The sequence below is a fragment of the Zingiber officinale genome, chromosome 4B, assembly GCF_018446385.1.
Source record: "Zingiber officinale cultivar Zhangliang chromosome 4B, Zo_v1.1, whole genome shotgun sequence".
Classification (NCBI taxonomy): domain Eukaryota; kingdom Viridiplantae; phylum Streptophyta; class Magnoliopsida; order Zingiberales; family Zingiberaceae; genus Zingiber; species Zingiber officinale.
This window is the reverse complement of record NC_055993.1, coordinates 134,399,549-134,417,618: the sequence shown is the minus strand read 5'-3', so window position 1 is coordinate 134,417,618 and position 18,070 is coordinate 134,399,549.

Genomic DNA, 18,070 nt, shown 5'->3' with positions numbered 1-18,070 from the left:
TCGGGGTGCCTGGAAGGGTTCCGGGCGCATGAGAGGGGATAAAATTGTATCCCCTTCACAACAGATCGCGTTTAACGCGATCCTGGTCAAAAGTCAACTTCGGGTGCCCAGAATGGTTCCGGGCGCCCAGGGTGGGGAAAGTCAACCTCGTTGACTTTTTCAGCCCGGGTCTTCTGCTCCGGCTCCGTTCACCTCGGTCTGGGTCTTCTGCTCGCTTGGGTGATCTAGGCCATCCGGAATAGGGTTCACCCGAACCCAACTTCCGGCCTTCTCGAGCAGGCTTCCACTCCGGCTTCTCGTCCCTCGGAATCGTCGCGTGTTTCCTTCTCGTCCACCAGCTTACTCATCCGCAGCTATTCGTCCCTCGGACGCACCGAGTCCGTCGGCTCTCTCCAGTGCCGACCTTCTCGCTAGCTGCGTCTCTTGCTCCCCGAGCAATCTTCCGCTTCGGCTTTTTGTCCCTAGGAACCAGCGCACGCTTCCTTCTCGTCCACCGGGGTACTCTTCCGCGGCACCTCGTCCCTCGGACGCACCGAGCCCGTCGGCTCTCTCCCCGTGCCGTCCTTCTCGCTAGCCACGTCTTCCACTTGATTTCCTGTGCTCCTAAGTTCCTGCACACTTAGACACAGGATTAAAACACCACAGGACCTAACTTAACTTGTTGATCAAACCAAAACAACATGAGGTTCCAATAGTTAATAATGCAGCCCACTCGGCTGAAACATAGCATAACCACGCAGTTAATAATGCAGCCCACTCAGCTGAAATATAACACAACGGAAATCATAAAATAGCGAACATGAAACGAACAAAACACCTAACTGCGAGCCAACTCTGCTTGACACAACATTACTAAACTAATACAAGATACCACAAGATAAAACTCCAAGTGGGTATCGAATTATTACAATACAAAGATCACAAAACCAAAATACAAATAGCAAAGGAAACCAAAACTAGAAGATCATCCTCAGATGTGACGTGGGACTGGCAGACAGGACCTCCAAGCGACTCCATAAATCCTTTACCTGCTACCCGACGAAATAAACCAGTTTACGGGGTGGTGAGTACTAAGACTCAACGAGTAATAGACAGATAGTGCATGAACATAATAAAGAAATAGAAATACAAAGGTATGCAGTCTCGTAGGGAGAAATAACAGATACTATAATGATATCATAATAAGTGTTCATACCTGAAACCATATCCTAAGCTAATAATAGAATGTCAGGTGTAGCAAAGACCTGCTACAGTACTGCTCATAACTACACGGGTAATATGTAAGATATATACATATTACCAATAAGCAAACCAGTGTCTAAACTCATACCTCAAGTATATATCTCAACCTATGTGAACATATCAGCATAGGTAAGCAACAACAACATAAATAAGCAATAGCAACAACATCAACAGGTATAATAAACAGCGTATGCACGGATGGTCACCCCGCCCACCTCTCTGCACCACGACCCATGTATGGTCGAGAGGCCGGATCGATGACAACTGTACCACTCAAAGGCCGTCATTACTCTCGAGTGATCAAGTGGACAGGTGCATAGTAGCTAACTAGCTACATCTGCGACAGGGGTCCCTGCTGCTCGCAACTCCAGCTATCACTACCCATGAGTAAGCGAGTGAGAGCACGACAGGACAAGCGGCACGCTCCAGCTACCACTACCTATGAGTGGTCGAGCGTGCGACCCTGTCCAACGACCCTCTCAACCACAAGGGAGACATGGTCGTTGGCATGCATGCAATGGCATGATGCGTAAATGCAGCAGTCATCATATATATATAAACAAAAAATAGGTATGCTACATGAAGCCAGCATACTCAATAAGGTATGTAAACATACAACATTCAAAGCAAGTAGACATGGTATCCAATATCCATATATCTAATATCTACTATCTAGTATCTAGTATCTAGTATCCGGTATCTACTAAATATCATGGATAACAACAAGAGACTGTATAGATACGGAAACGAGTAGCTTAAAGATCGAGTGGATAAGCTTCAAGCACAAGAAAAATACGAGTGGAGTCAAGATAAACACAGCAACTATCTAAATTTTTAGCTCATGCACTAAGATCAATGTACTAAAGAGATAAAGCAAGAAGTACCCGCCTTAATCAGTAATTCGTATCGGAACAAATCCCATGTCAAGATGCTCGTCTCGAATCAACGTCCTGCAAATCACATGATATACAGTTTAGCTAATCACATATACGACAACTAGCTAAACCCAAAACTCAATCCTAATTCGATTAAGTAATCTCATTTAATTTCACTTGATGATCTAAGTCCAATTAATAACGGTCTATCCAAATACTCATCAAATTCATCCATTAATTAATCCAATGCTATTTAATCAACACATCACAACTGAATTCACAACTTCTAATCAACTATCAAGGTAAACATCATAAATCCAATACAACTTAAATCAATTTCTATTCCATAAATAAAATCCATCCCTTGCATTGATCTACATGAAACAATAAATCAATCTATTGAGATCGTTAACCAATCCAACAATTGATTTAATCACTGTATGAAGACTATCTACTCAACCCATCTCTTAACCATATATTAACTAACTCCAAACCAATACCCATCACAGTAATCACATCCAATGTAGACATGAAATTAACTTTAAAACTTACCCAAATCCGGATGCTTCACTATTGACTCGCAACCGACGAAGATTGTTGTCATAATTGGTGATTGGAGCATGATCATATTGTTGTTCAAAGGTTCAAATACACATAAATCATTACTAAAATAGATCATACACTACAATCAACCGCTAAAGATGGTCTATTACCTCCAAAGCAATAAGCAGCACAATGCTTCATGGAAATTCTGGCCAGAAGCTTCTTGCTGGACACAGGATCGAAGCCTAATTCTGATTTCTCTGCAATGCACTCATAGCCGAAGAGGAAGGGAATCAGCTTGCATCAGCGTTTGCTAGAGCTTCGATGTCTCCAAAGAAGGTGGAGGTCAGTGGTGATCGCAACACCAGCAGCGACAGTGGCTGACCAGGGGGGCACAGCAAGGATGACGTTGCCGCGGTGAGATCACGAAGGAGGGAGCAGAGAGATCAGGTGAAGGCCGACACTGACGTTGTTGTTTTGCTCCCTCGCAAAGCTTCAATGGTAGATCTGCACTGGAGATGCAGAGGGGAGGGAGAAGAAGTCGGCGTCGAGTTGTGGAGCGGCGATCTGACGATGGTGAAATGCGGAGGCGGTAATGACAAACCGAGGAAGCTGGCGGCCGATGTTCAGTGGCGGATCTAGGGGGGAGTGGGGGTGTGCTTGAGCACCCCCTTGCTCACGGAAAATTCCATCAGTATGCTGCAGTCCGAGGGGCAGCGAGAAGGAAGACATGCTCCAGCTTTTTTCTTTGAGCAGCCTCTTCTTTTTTTTTATCTGGATCCGCCACTGCCGATGTTGGACGACTAGCGTCGAGCCATGGCAGTCGACGATCGGGAGAGGGAAATCGCAAGTGGAGCTCGAGTGGCTCTCGACGTCGGCAGATCGAGTGGCTATCGGCACGCGAAGGGGGCGGTAGCGCTAGGGCAATCGGCGATAAAGGCAACACGACCCTCGGGCGATCAGACGCTAGCAAGGCTGGGCGGTCGGTGATCGGGACTCACCAGTGTCGGAGCCAGTTGATCAGCGGCGATGAGTGATCAGGAGAGGCGGCGAGTGAGGGAGAAGAGAAGGGGATCGGGAATGAGGAAGAAATCAAAGGTTTTCGAGCACTGTAGCACCGCATAGGTTTTATAGTTATGATAAATTTATTAAGCCCTATGTTAATTCCTTAATTAACTCCCACTTAAATTGGGTATTATAAACAACTTTCTCCATGCCGAATAACTTTATTTCCTTAAACGGTCATACGAACTCCGTTTAAATCCTAGAAAATTTATAAAAAATTTTAAAAATTTCAATAAGATTATTTGTCAAATAACCTTATTATTTAATTATTATTTGTGCATCATATTTTACAGTATTTTTAAAATAATTTTTAAAATGATTTTTAAAAGAATTTTTAAAATGGTTTTAAAACGAATTTTAAAATGATTTTTAAAAGAATTTTTAAAATGTTTTTTAAAATATTTTTTAAAAAATGTTTTTAAAATAATTTTTAAAAGAATTATTAAAATGATTTTAAAAGATTTTTTTAAATGATTTTTAAAATATTTTTTAAATGATTTTTAAAAATAATGTTTAAAATAATTTTTAAAAAAATTAAGTTAAGTTAAAGATTAATTAATTTGAAGACTTGATTAACTTAAGAAGTTAATTTAAGAGTTAATTAAAGTTTAAGAATTATTTTAAAAATAAATTAAGAATTAATTAATGGTTAACTAAATTAATTTAAATTAAGGATTAATTAAGAAACTAATTCAAGTTTAAAAGTTATTTTAAGTTAATTTCTTTAATTAATTAGTTAATTGAAAAATACTTTGAGTTAGTAATTGATTAAGTCGAAGATTAAGTTAACTTGGGATTGTTAACTAAATAAGTTAATAATTTAAGAAAAATAGTAGTAATAAAAGTTTAGTTAAACATACTTAACTATTATTGGTCGTTAACTGTCTAATTCTTGGTTACTAACTAATGATCAGAAGATAGCAGTGTTTACTTAATTAGCCGAGTCAAGTATTTATGTCCAGTTAGATATTTACTAAAAAAAAGAACTACTTGACTTGGTCAATATATTGCTATATTTTTCGCCTAGACTTATGTTAATGCACTGATATAAATATCTGAAGTCCAGGCAAAATGTCTACACATCTCACATCATTCTATATTTATAAATACACAATCAAGTTAAACCTAGTGTATTTGTGAGATGCTCAATTCTTAGATCTATAGGATCATGCTTTTTAGAGTTTTGATCTAGGTTAAGGCCAAAAACAAATTTTAGAACACCAAAGAAATAGGAAATTTTTAGAAAACATAAGTAAATAATTTGCTTAGAATTAAAAAATTATCCGAATAAATATCCTCCTCCTTAAATTAAGATTTTTCAGGCACAAGCAATATCTTTAAGATTATTTGTAAATAATTTTAATGAAATAATTATTTGATTTCAGATTAATTATTTATATTTAATTTAGTTTAATTTTAAATTAACCTTATTCATCTCACCAGTCTAAATTTTCAAACAAAGGGATCCTATGATTTTGTAAGATGAGTTAAGTTGAATTTCAGGGTTTGGTTTAACTTGTGTTAGATTCAGGTTTAGCTTTGGGTTTAACAAATATGTATTCTTTGGATAAATTTCTAAGTTGTGGTGAGTCACCTGGATATCATTAGAGTAACCACGCCTTCGAGCTTTTTCAAATAATTCTATCCACTGAACTTAATAACAGAACTTTGGTCTAACCAACTAGGATTGATAAAAGGTAGCTTTAGTTAGTTCTACTAAGCTAAATGCACCAGGTCGAAGCCATATCTTCCTAGACATGCATAGGCAGAGCTTTCTTAATTTATTATCATCCAAAACTTCTCCAGTGCTATTTTTCAGGTTAAACTTTTGTCACTTTTTAATCTATACCTAATTACTCAATCGGGTAAACTATTATTTTAGAGGTGTCAACTATTTTGGAGTCTCCCCCCTGAGTTATTGAATTTTTAGGTTTAGGTTTTAGATTTATGTCGATTACTTTTGTAGTTATAATAAACTTGATGGTAATTCGAGTTTGAATTAGTTTTGTAGTTATTTGATTTAAATTTATTTTTTTCAATTTTTTCAATTTGAATTTCGTTTTACGTTTTAGATTTGGGTTTGGGTTAGGTTTAGATGGATTTAAGTAGTGAATTTCGTGTTTGGGCACATAGAATTGATTGAGTCATACTTGCGTGGTTAGGTATACTTTCAGAACCCAAGCTTTAATTAGGTTTTTGTTTTGGCTTGTGAGTGATATAAATATTTTGTTTGTTGAGCTGGGCTTATATCCGAGCCCAGATTTATTGTATACAACTTTTTAGGTTTTAAAAATTAAATCCAAGTTTTTTTATTTAGTGGTGAAAGATTCTAATAATCCTTTAAGTTTATTAATTTTATTTTTTAAATTTGTGTTTTCCTCCTCAAGTCTTGTATCTTGAATTGGATTTTTATTTTTAGTTTATTCCTTGAGGCGTTGATTTTTTGATTCATTTTATTTTTCATACTTAATTAGATTTTTGTTTAAACATGTAATTATTCTAAAAAAATTAGAGGTTAGGATAGAAGATACTTAAGTGTCTTCTTCTTTATGGTTGTTTTGGGTTTGTCTTCTTTTATTTGTGGGCACTCGTGCTTAGTGTCCTTTCTTATTACACCAATAGCATGTGATTTTTGCCTTTGAGTCGTTTGATTTAATCACCTTTTGTAGATCCTTCTTCGTGAATTTATTTTTTCCTCCTAGTGAACATTTTTTTGACCATGTTCACTGGTTGTTCTTCGTCGGCTTCTGAGTCATATTCAGATTCTGGCTCTGGCTTGTTCTTGTTCTTGGCTTCTTTTGAAGAACCTGTAAAAATACAATTCTTTTCTTGACCTGCTTTGAGTTAGTCTGTTCATGGAGTTCAAGTTCACAAAATAACTCAACTAGTTTAAGTTTATTCAAGTTTCTCAAAACTTTATAAGCATCTACTAAAGATGCCCACAGTGCATTTCGAGGAAAGGAATTCAAAACATACCTGATTACATCTCTGTTCTCCAGTTGGTAACCGATTAGGTGAAGTCCATTGAGAATATCCTTGATTCTTGCGTGTAATTGAGTAGTTGTTTCTTCATCCTGCATTTTAATATTGAAGAAGTTATTTAGTAATAAGTCACGTTTTGTTATCTTTGCATCGCTTGTACCTTCATGCAGTTCGATCAATTTATCCTAGAGCTCTTTAAGGTTCTCGAATGGGCTGACGCGGTTCAGTTCTTCCCTGGTAGGTCTGCACTAGATGGTGTTCACTACCTTGAAATCGACCTGAGCCTTTTTCTTGTTTTCCAGATTCCATCTTTCTGGATCAATTAGTACTTTTATTGCCTCATCTACTGGCACCCGGTATCCTCGTCAAATGGAGAACTATTGATCGATGTTGGTCTTCAGATATACCTCCGTTTGCTTCTTTCAGTATGAAAAAGTGTCCCCGTTGAAGAGGGGAGGACGGACGGTGTTGTATCCCTCATTTTGGATTATTTAAGCAACCTTTACACACAAATAATAAAAGGAAAGAGGTCCCAAGACTAGGTCTTGGATTAGCAGTGTGAGAGATAATAAAGGTATTTAGAAATTTGATTAGTGTTGCACCAATGCAAAGTATTTTGTAACGAAAAAAATTTACCCAAAGAGGTAATTATATTGTACCAATTTGGATTATATCAAAAAAAGCTCAAAACCCGAAAGAGATATTAAAAAAAAATTGAAAATCACCCCCCTTGCCTGATTGGTGGTTGCACCAATTCAGAGGGTACCAACTCTGATACCACTTGTAGGATTGGAAAGACGCTAGAGGGTGGGGGGGGGGGGGGGGGAATAGCGATTGTTGAAAATCGAGAGGGAATCGAAGTACGCAATGGAAAAAAGAATATAATGCTAACAAACTAAGATTTACTTGGTTCGGAGCCTTCGACGACTCTTACTCTAAAGCTCGCACTCGTCGAGTGCTTTCATTGGAAAACCCACTATCAGTTCGTAAATATTTTACAGGAATTGGTTACAAGAACTGAAAAAAATAATGTTACCAACACAAAAAGGAAATCTGAAGGACTCTTTGTTCTTCAAACTTCGGAGCAACCTTTCAGTATCATTGGAGTTTTTTCAGAGCCACACTCAAGAGAAAAAATTGTAGTAGTTGTTGTTCTTCAGCTCCTGGTCGAAGACTTTATATAGGTCCATTCTCGACGCCTGGAACCCGTACGGGCGCCTGAACCATGTGGCTCGGCCAATCGACGCGCTCCACATCAGCTTGTGGATGAATTTTACGATTCGGGCTCCTGGATCAACTCTGGAAGCCCAGATTTCTAGGGCACCCCAGGCACCTACCCGGGCGATAGTGGTTCGGGCGCTCGGACCTCCTTTTTCAGCTCCTTCTTTACCTGCAAAAAAGGGTTAGTCCTAGCCAACAAAAATAGGGTCATCTTGTAAAATAGAGTTAGAACAACTCAGCAGATAGGAGTAGTAATTAAATTCCGTCTTCTTGAGACCAGGATCTAGTCAAGATCTCAACTTAGATTTCTTAAATAGACCTAAGTTGGATCAACGTCTACAGTTCCCTCAACGGGGAACACATCCTCACTGAATCTCTCCTCCAATTACTTACCTTTACTTACCAACTGTAGTCATTTGACTTGCATTTGACCTATCAGGTCTTCTCGCCAGTTATCAGGTCTACAGACCCAACTGGACTTCGGTCAGTTGTCAGGTCCTGCGAACCTAACCCAACTTTCCATCAGATATCGAGCCCCATGAACCTATCTGGACTTCGCGCCAACTATCGGGTCCCGCGGACCTAGTTAGATTTCAGCCTGGTGTCAGGTCCTTCAGACCAGTCAACTCCTGCACACTTGGTAGAAAAGTTAGATCACAAAACACTCTAACTTTAATCCTCTTATCATTCATCAAAACATGAGTTAGATCATTAGTGCAAATTACAGTAACACAAAATCTTCTCTTAATCATTAGTAATATCACCTACCTAGTACATCATCTTCATAGCTTTCAGATAGGATGAATATTTACTGATCCTGTCCGAGAGTCGAGGCAATGGACGCTGGGGACGTGGCGCTCCTGATGACTGGTGGTGGACTCCTCGTCAATGAAGCCTGCAACCACAGCAACGTCAGTGTCGAGCCAGGGAGAGGTTCCCCGGCGATGGCCCTCTGACACTCAAGTCAAACACCGATGATGTAGAAGGCACGAGGAAGCAAAATGACAACGTAACTGTGGCTACAGTAGAGATTATGCATACCTCCGTCGAAGTTTAGGGTCTTTATATAGGACTCTCTGGGAGCACGTGTACGCTCCTCGATGCATGCATGCTCCTCAAAGCATATCCTGAAGAGACATGTTAGAAAAGTGTCCCTGACCCCATACCTTAATGACCCAAGCATATCTCTGACAAGATAGTGGAAACTTCCACCGAACGATCTTCTGCCCATCCATGCCGCCAACCATGCCGTCTGTCGATGGCGCGAGTCCCTATGAGGATATCGGTTGATCCTCCTTTTGTCTGTTAGTGGGACGAGCGGGATGGACGCTTGGCCAACCCTCGATCGTTCGTCGGGCCTTATCCTCTTGCCAAGCGGAATGGCCGCTCGACCAACATCCCATTGTCCTGGTTCCATGTTATGTAGGCCGAAGTTGTGCCCCAATGTAGCCTACTCGGTCGTCAATGATTCGCCGATGTGCGTCCGAGCGGGCTGGCCGCTCGGCGCCTACTTCTTCTGTCCTGAGCGTCGGAAGCTCAGTATGGAACCGAGTTGTACTGGTATCCGCCCGGACCCTCTTCCTCCCGAGCGGGAGAGGGGGTTGCCCGATTGGACTTTGACCTTCACCATGTCATTGACCACCACGCTGACCGGGGCCCCTCCTTATCACCGGATCACCTTATGGAGCCGAGCTATACTGGTATCTGCCCAAACCCTCTTCCTCCCGAGCGGGAGAGGGGGTTGCCCGATTGGACTTTGACCTTCACCATGTCGTTGACCACCCCGCTGGCCAGGGCCCCTCCTTATCACCTGATCACATGCCACCATTTCAAGTCTAGTCAAAGGAGGCTACAAGTCTGACTTCCTGGACGAGCTAGTCTGGAGATCGGTTGGCCGATCGACCGTGATACTGGTTGGAATTTCGACTGGTCTGCCCGAGTGTGTCGGGCGGCCCTGCGGTTGTTCCTCGAGGCCGATCAGTACTTCGCCACTCGCCCTTGGAGAAGTTTACAGTTTTGATCCTTGGTTGAGAGCGGTCAATGCTGACCGCATCTAAATCCCTTCGGCATTCGTGCAAATCATCTCCATTAAAGCCGAGCACGCGTCCACGCTTGTTAATGACATTCATTAAATGCTGCCCTGTAGGCGTGTGCCACGTGTCACTGTCGCCATCATCACACGCCCAAAGCGACAGATATTGATGTGACGTTTGACGATTTGAATTCAATGACTGAATCTGCCTTCGGCTTCCATGCCCTGGATCTGACGACCCCAGTTGACCGAGCTGAAGCTTTATAAAGCCGCTATGTTGGCGTCTTTCTCCTGCATTTTTTACGAAGGCTGTCGGCGTTCCTCTACGTGACCAGTGCTCCGGCGATCTCCTCTCTTGTTTCCGGCGGCCTTTCCTTCTCTTGTAAGCTCTCCCGCTCCTTTCTGTTCTTTAAACTTTTCGCTACTTAGTTGTTTTCCGTTATCCGTTGCATTCTATGCCCGCCTTTCTTCTCGTCATCCCTGTTTTCTTGTTTTCCGGCAATGGCCAGTCCTTCACAACTGTCGGACCCCTCGCCTGGACTCTGGTATTCTACCATGGAGACCAGGTTCGATGCGAGTGACGCTGAATGTCTTAGAAACACCTTTCAAATCCCCTACAATCATGAGATTATTTTGCCTTCTTCGGTCGATCGGCCAAATTACCCGCCGACTGGCACCTTCTGCTTGTTTCGAGACCAGTTTATGGCCTGCCTGCGGTTTCCCATTCACCCCTTGATCACCAAAGTTTGTAATTATTTCAGCGTTCCTCTTCCGTAACTTGTCCCCAATTCCTTTCGTCTGCTGTGCGGCGTTGTTGTTCTGTTCCGGCTGCACGACATCCCTTTAACCCTTCAAGTCTTTCATTATTTCTATTACCCCAAGCAGTCCGAGCTAGGGACCTATCTCTTTCAGTCTCGAATCAGTTTGATATTTTTTGATAAGATGCTCACTTCAAATAAACACTGGAAAGAGTACTTCTTCTTCCTGAGACTCCCCGAGCAACACAGCTTCCGGACCCAATGGCAGGTCGAACTACCACCTCAACCGGACCTGAAGAAGTATAAGAGTCGGCCGGATTATCTCCATATGGCGAACATGCTGGCCGGCCAGAAGTACGACATCCATAAGTTACTGTTGGAGGGTGTTCTATACATCTTTGGGCTGAGTTCGATCCACACAGGGCTCCTGAACGGCTTAGGTATGAAATTTCTTGGCACTTCTTCTTTGAGTCTAACTGATTTGCTTTTTCTCTCTTGCAGCCAAAACCATGATGTGAGCGTGCGTGGCCGGCCTGACAAAGCTGAAGGATGCGGAGATTGAAGCGGCTTCTGCCAAGAAAATGGTGAGCCACGGCCTGGCGACTCCCACGAGGGCACGCAAGCTGAGAGCAGGGAGTCTCTTACTGTCATTCAAACGGCCAGCGTCAAAGAAGTTGTCGTGCCGCCTCTAACTCTCGAAGCACAGCCCCCCGCTTAGACCGAGGGTATTGAGTCTTCTAATGAGGGGTTGCCACTCATCAGGCGCAAGAGGCGCCGTATGGAAAACACCTCCCGATCCGCCACCTTGGCCGTGGGTGCCACCGAGGGCACTTCTTCTCCTGTGGCTATCCCAACAGTGGAAGCCACTTTGTTCGATCGGACCCCATCTCTGGCCGATCTGCCGACGGAGTCTATCCCTACGCAACCGATCGCGTCTCTAGCCCCGTCCCGAACCCTACAGAGGCCTCGGATGTCCAGGATCGACCTCGCGACGACTGTTGCTCGCTCTGTTCAGCGGTCTCCTCCTCGTCAGACCCGAGCGATCGTCGATCGGTGACGACAACTATCAACCTTCCATCGAAGGACTATCTTGAGCAGTGCGTCCGTCCGACCGTCCCTGAACACAAGATTATAATTTACGGGCCACTTGCCGGCATTTGGGAGGAAGCACGAGCTCGAGCGGCAACGATATCGCCAGGAGCGCTCGGGAACATCCATTTACAAATGGCCACTGGGGTACGTATTTCATCATTTCATATTTTTCCTCCGATCAGAGTTAATATTTTTCTGTCCCCTTGCAGTACTGGGTGGAGAGCGTGGCTATGTGCCAACGGCTCGGCCTTGTGGAGGAAGAGATGAAGAAGCTTAAGATTTCTGGTGGCGCCTCTTCCTCCCAGGGGCCATAGGTCACCCAGCTGTAGGCCGATTTGGAAAAGGCCCAACAACTCCTCACGGCGGAGCAGCAGAAGTCGGCCGATTAGGCTAGTAGACTGGGCCAGATCGAGACTCAGTTGAAGACTTATGACAGAAAACTTAAGCTGGCCTCCACAAGGAAGCAGCGAGCCATCGCCGACCTGGAACTGAAGAACCAGGAGGCTCGACGACTTGCCCAAAAGCTCAAAGAAGCCGAGGACTATCTGATCGCCGAGCGGGCCTGCTGGGCGACTGGAGAGGAGTCCCTGAACAAGAAGCTCAAGGAGGCCGAAGATGCCCTGGAGGCCTCCCGTTCTGCCCTGACGGTCTACCAACAAGAAGAGACGAGCCGATTTGCAGTGATGAAACAGGAGTATCTCCGCTCGGACCAGTTTACTGATAAAGTAGTCCAGTGGATCATCTGAGCATTCGAGTTGGTCGTTAATGGGACCCTCCAACAACTCAAGGCGAGCAATCACCTTCCCGAATCCTTGATAGACGACGTTATCAGTTGTAGTCAACTGAACGACTCCCTGCCTAATGATGTATCGGTATCTTTTTGCGAAATGAACGTTTTGCCCGCTCTGCGGGGCTTTTCTTCATGACTTATTTGTTTCCATGCTTGGTACCAAGTGTTTCCGCTCGGCGGCTTGCGGGTCGTTGATTGGCCATTCGCTGAATTCAAACAAGGTTCATACCTTCTCCTATGTTTAAGGTCGCCGCTCGACCGTTGTTGGAGACGGGGGGTTTAACGTTGTCGCTTGACGATTCGGTGAAAACAGAGGTTTATCGTCACCGCTCAATGGTTCGATGAAGACAGGGGTTTAACGTCGCCGCTCGACGGTTCGGTGAAGACAGGGGTTTAACGTCGCCGCTCGATAGTTTGGTGAAGACAAGGGTTTAACGTCACCGCTCGACGGTTCAGTGAAGACAGGGGTTTAACGTTATCACTCGACGGTTCGGCATGCCGTTCAGCACAAAGCTTGAAGCTTAATTTTTTATTTCCTGTCTAGCGTTCAAGGAACATAGGGGCATAAAGATACATCGATCACATTGGCGCACCTCTCATCCGGCTCGAAAAGGCTAGAGATGGTTCGCGCTCCACGGACGTTCCAGTCGTCGACCGTCCTCGTCTTCCAAGTAGTAGGCGCCCGAGCGGAGCTTCTCCACAACCTTGAAGCGTCCGACCCAGGGAGCTTCCAACTTAGTGACGTCGCCGACCGGCTTTACTTTCTTCCACACCAAGTCGCCGACCTGAAATTATCTTGGAATCACCCTCCGATTGTAGCTCTGCTTTATCCTCTGCCAGTATGCCATCAGTCGGACGACCGCTTTAGCGCGCACTTCGTCCACCAAGTCCAGTTCCAGAAGCCTCCGCTCGATGTTGTCTTCATTGTAGTTCGAAATCCGGTCGGATTCAATCCCGACTTCGACGGGGACGACCGCTTCACCGCCATATACCAGGTGGAAGGGCGTGACCCCCGCCCCCTCCTTGGGAGTCATGCGGATTACCCATAATACACTGGGGAGTTCATCTACCCAGCTCCCTCCAATGTGGTGGAGCCGAATGCGTAGGATTCGAAGTATTTCTTGGTTGGCGACCTCCGCCTGTCCATTGCTCTAAGGGTAGGCAATCGAAATGAAGGCTTGCTGAATGTCATACCCTTCGCACCATTCCTTGAGCCTCTGGCCCACGAATTATCTTCCATTATTAGAGACGAGCCGGTGCGGGATTCTAAATCGGTAAATGATGTGCTGCCAAATGAACTTCATGACCATCTGCTCGGTTATTCTTGCCAGTGAGTCAACTTCGACCCATTTGGAGAAATAGTCCACCGCGACGAGCAGGAACTTCCTCTGACCCGTCGCCATAGGGCAGGGCCCCACGATGTCCATGCCCCATTGGTCGAATGGACATGCCACTATGGACGCCTTCATCTCCTCGGTCGGTCGGTGTGAGAGGTTGTGGTACTTTGGACAGGACAAACAGGTGGCAACCGTCCGAGCAGCGTCCTCCTAGAGGGTCGGCCAGAAGTATCCGGCGAGTAAAATCTTCCTTACCAATGAGCGGTCGCCCGGATGTCCTCCACAGGACCCTTGGTGCACCTCCTGCAGTATGTAGTTAGCATCCTCCGACCCAACACACTTAAGTAGGGGCCTTGAGAAAGCCTTTTTATAGAGATGATCTCTGATTAGGGTAAACCGACCAACCCTCTTTCTCAATAAGCGGGCCACCTCCCGATCGGACGGTGTAGCTCCCTATCGCAAAAACTCTGTCAGCGCCATCCTCCAGTTGTCTGGGAAGGTGAGTTCTTCCATCCGGTCAATGTAAGCCACTAAAGCCACTTGCTCGATCGGTTGTAATATGATGATCGACGATTACGAGCTGATCAATTTGGCCAATTCGTTTGTAGCTTGGTTCTCTGATCGAGGGACCTTCTTCTTGGAGTGTATACTTAAAAGTTTAGCTTTTGTACACATTTATTTTGAAATAAAGAATCACATTGGTCAAATGTTTACATTTATTTGTTAAATGTAATTGTTCAATTAATTTATATAGTAGATAACATGGAGTGTGGAGTCACACTTAGAAGATCATGTTGTCGGTTCTCTATAAAGTATAAACAGTTGCTCATGACTAAGATGGAAAGGAACAAACCATCAGAATAGACGTAGTGTAATTAAGTATTAGTTTATCTTGACTAATAAATTACACTGATACACTTTAAGTGTATTGAGTATGATCATTTAGGTAAGTTCTTTTTGTACTGACTTAGTAAAAGAACTAGACCTTAGTTATTGTGGAAGTGTGTGCTCTTAATCCTAATATAATAACAAGCATGTATATTTAATATTTATTTCTTTGACTTATCAAAGGGTGAGGTTTAGCACGATAAATTAATATGCCTGATAAGTTGGGAAATGATATTACTTATAGTATATGTTGTTGATTATAGAAGGAATCTGTGTCCTAGTTATCTAGGTTGAGAATGTCCCCAAGAGGAGCTCATAAGGATTGCCATGTTAAACCCTGCAGATGGACCTAGTCCAACATGACAATAAAGTTGAGTGGTACTACTCTTGGAGCTAGATATTAATTAAATGAGTTGTCAGTAACTCACTTAATTAGTGGACATTCGTAATCTTAAACACAGGGAGACTAACACACTCATGATAAGAAAGAGCCCATAATGTAATTTGGGATTGGTGCGGTAGTGTAGTAATAACTCTCTAGTGGAATGAGTTATTATCGATGAACTTGAGTTGTGTGTTCGGGGCGAGCACGGGATACTCAAGCTCATCGGAAGACCAAAACCAATTTCTACTCTAGGTCCCTGTTGTAGCCTCAATAAAGCCTCAAGTCCATCCAAAGAAAAGTCTATCTTGGTGTCCAAGAAGGGGCCGGTTCATTGCTTGGTGACCAAGCAATGGCCGGCCACATATTCTCTAGAAGTGGTCGGCCCTTGCCTTGGGCAAAGGGGTTGACCGCAATATTTAAATTAGGAAGGTTGTTTTTGAATTTTTAAATTTCCTCAGATATTTAAAATTTGTAAAAAGAGAGATTTTAAAAATTTATAAAATTTTCCTAATTTAAATTAGGCCACAAGGTTTTAAAAGAGAGTTGTAAAATTTATAAAACTTTCTTTAAAAAAAAAGAAATATTATTAGAGATGTTTTAAATTTTAAAACTTGGTTTTAAATTTTAAAACTTTCCTTTTAATATCCACATTAGAAAAAAAAAGAGAGTTTGTAAAATTTTATTAGAAGTTTTCTTCTTTTAAAATTTTATAAAAAAAAAATTTTCTTTCTTTCCCTTTTAATAAGTGGTCGGTCACCTTGCTTGGTGCCCAAGCAAGGGGTCGGTCAAATAATTAAACATCAACAAATAGTTGTTTAATTAATAAATCAATCTAGGATTGATTAATTAAAAGGAAAGAAAAAGAAAAAAAAGGAAATATGAATGAGTCTAATTTTTTATAAAACTCTTTCCATAATTTTCCGTTGGGAAACTAATATAAAAAGGGGGGAAGGGGAGGCCTTTAATAACATAACAATTGATATTGTGTTGTTGGAGATCATCAAGTGGCCGGCCCCTCTCCCTCTCTTCCCTTTGCTCTCTTTTGCTCCTTTGTGGTGGTGGCGGCCGAATTCTAGAGAAGGAGGAGAAGCTTTCCGGGTGGTGTTCGTCTTGGAGGATCGTCGCCCACACGACGTCCAAGAGGAGGCGAGAGATACGGCAGAAGATCTCGAGGTTTTTAGCATATAAGGAAGAGGTATAACTAGTATTTAATTTCCGCATCATACTAGTTAATTTTTCTTTGTATAAATACCGAATACAAGAGGCATTCGATTTTTATTTTTCTAATTTAATTTCGATGTTGTGTTTTTTTTTTTCTTTGTGATTTGATTGTTCCTTTTGGTTAACCTAGAGTTATATAAGGAAATTAAATATTAACTTTCCTTAAAAGGCTTTGTCTAGTTGGTGGTGGTTGCTCCCATATCCAAGAAGGCTAAGTGTCTCGCCATGCAGTACTGGAAGCCAATTTTGGAAACTAATATTTAATTGAATTTATAACCTAGGTGATTTGGATCAAACGTGTTAAGTTCGACAGGATATCCAAATCTAAACCTAAAAGAACATATAAGTTAAACTTGGAATCAAACGTGTTAAGTTACGCAGGAGATACAAGTTTAACTTAAAAGAACACATGGTAGCTAGGAAAGGTTCAGATCACGTACAAAATTTTTGTACAGTGGAGCCATTGGGTTTTCCGAGTAGCGACCAACACTTTTGTATTATGACCTTTCGAAAGTTGGCCTTAAGGTTTTCAAAAGCCTCCATGTAGAGCCTGAGCCGCGTGTTTCTTATCTTGAGCGTTCCAGCTAGCTGCTGTGCAGCCAACTGTGAGTCCGAGTGGATGAGGACCTTGAAGCGAGGGGATATCCATAGCTACCTGGTTGAAGCGCTGGATGTATGCTTGAAGGGTTTCTCTCGGCCCTTGCTTCAAAGAGAACAGACTGACGCTCATCTTTTGGTAGCGCCTGCTGCTTGCAAAATGGTGGAGGAAGGTCGTTCGAAAATTCTTGAAACTTTGTATTGATCCGTCCGGCAACCTCCTAAACCATCGTTGGGCCGAGTCAGATAGCGTTGTGAGAAAGACTCGGCACTTCACCTCATCTGTGTATTGGTGAAATGTAGCAGCGTTGTCGAACTTTCCCAAATGATCATCCGAATCGGTTGATCCGTTGTATTCTCCGATTGCCAATGGAGCGTAGTGTCTTGGCAATGGATCTTGCAGTATTGCCTCAGAGAATTGGCGGTTGATCCGCTCGGGAGATGCGTTGGCTCGGGGCGCCTTGCCTTTCCTTGCGTCCCGAACGGGCGCTTCGTCTGCAGAAGATCCCTTCTCCTGATTTGTTTGCGCAATCTCTGAGGGCGTTTGGAAAAGAACCCGATGAAATGAAATAGGCGCAGGTGGAGCTTCTCCATGTGTGCCGGTCGGCAGTCTATTTTGCCCCCAAATAGAATATTGCTCCAGTCGATCGTCGTGAGCCACTCGACCTCCATTGGCCGACGTTGCTTGTTGCGCTAGTCAGTCGACTAGTGCCTTTTGCTGTTGTTGCTCGATGATCTTTGTCGCTCGCGCTTGTATTAGCGCATCGAGCTCTTCTTGAGTGAGCGTCACGGTGTGAAGTCGTCCAGCTTCTTCCATTTTCCCAGCTCGAATGCAGGTGCGTTCCCACAGACGACGCCAAATTTGATCATGTCCGAGAGTCAAGGCAATGGACGCTGGGGACGTAGCGCTCCTGATGACTGGTGGTGGACTCCTCGTCAATGAAGCCTGCAACCACAACAACGTCAGTGCCGAGCCAAGGAGGGGTTCCCCGACGATGACCCTCCGACGCTCAAGTCAAACACCGACGATGTAGAAGAAACG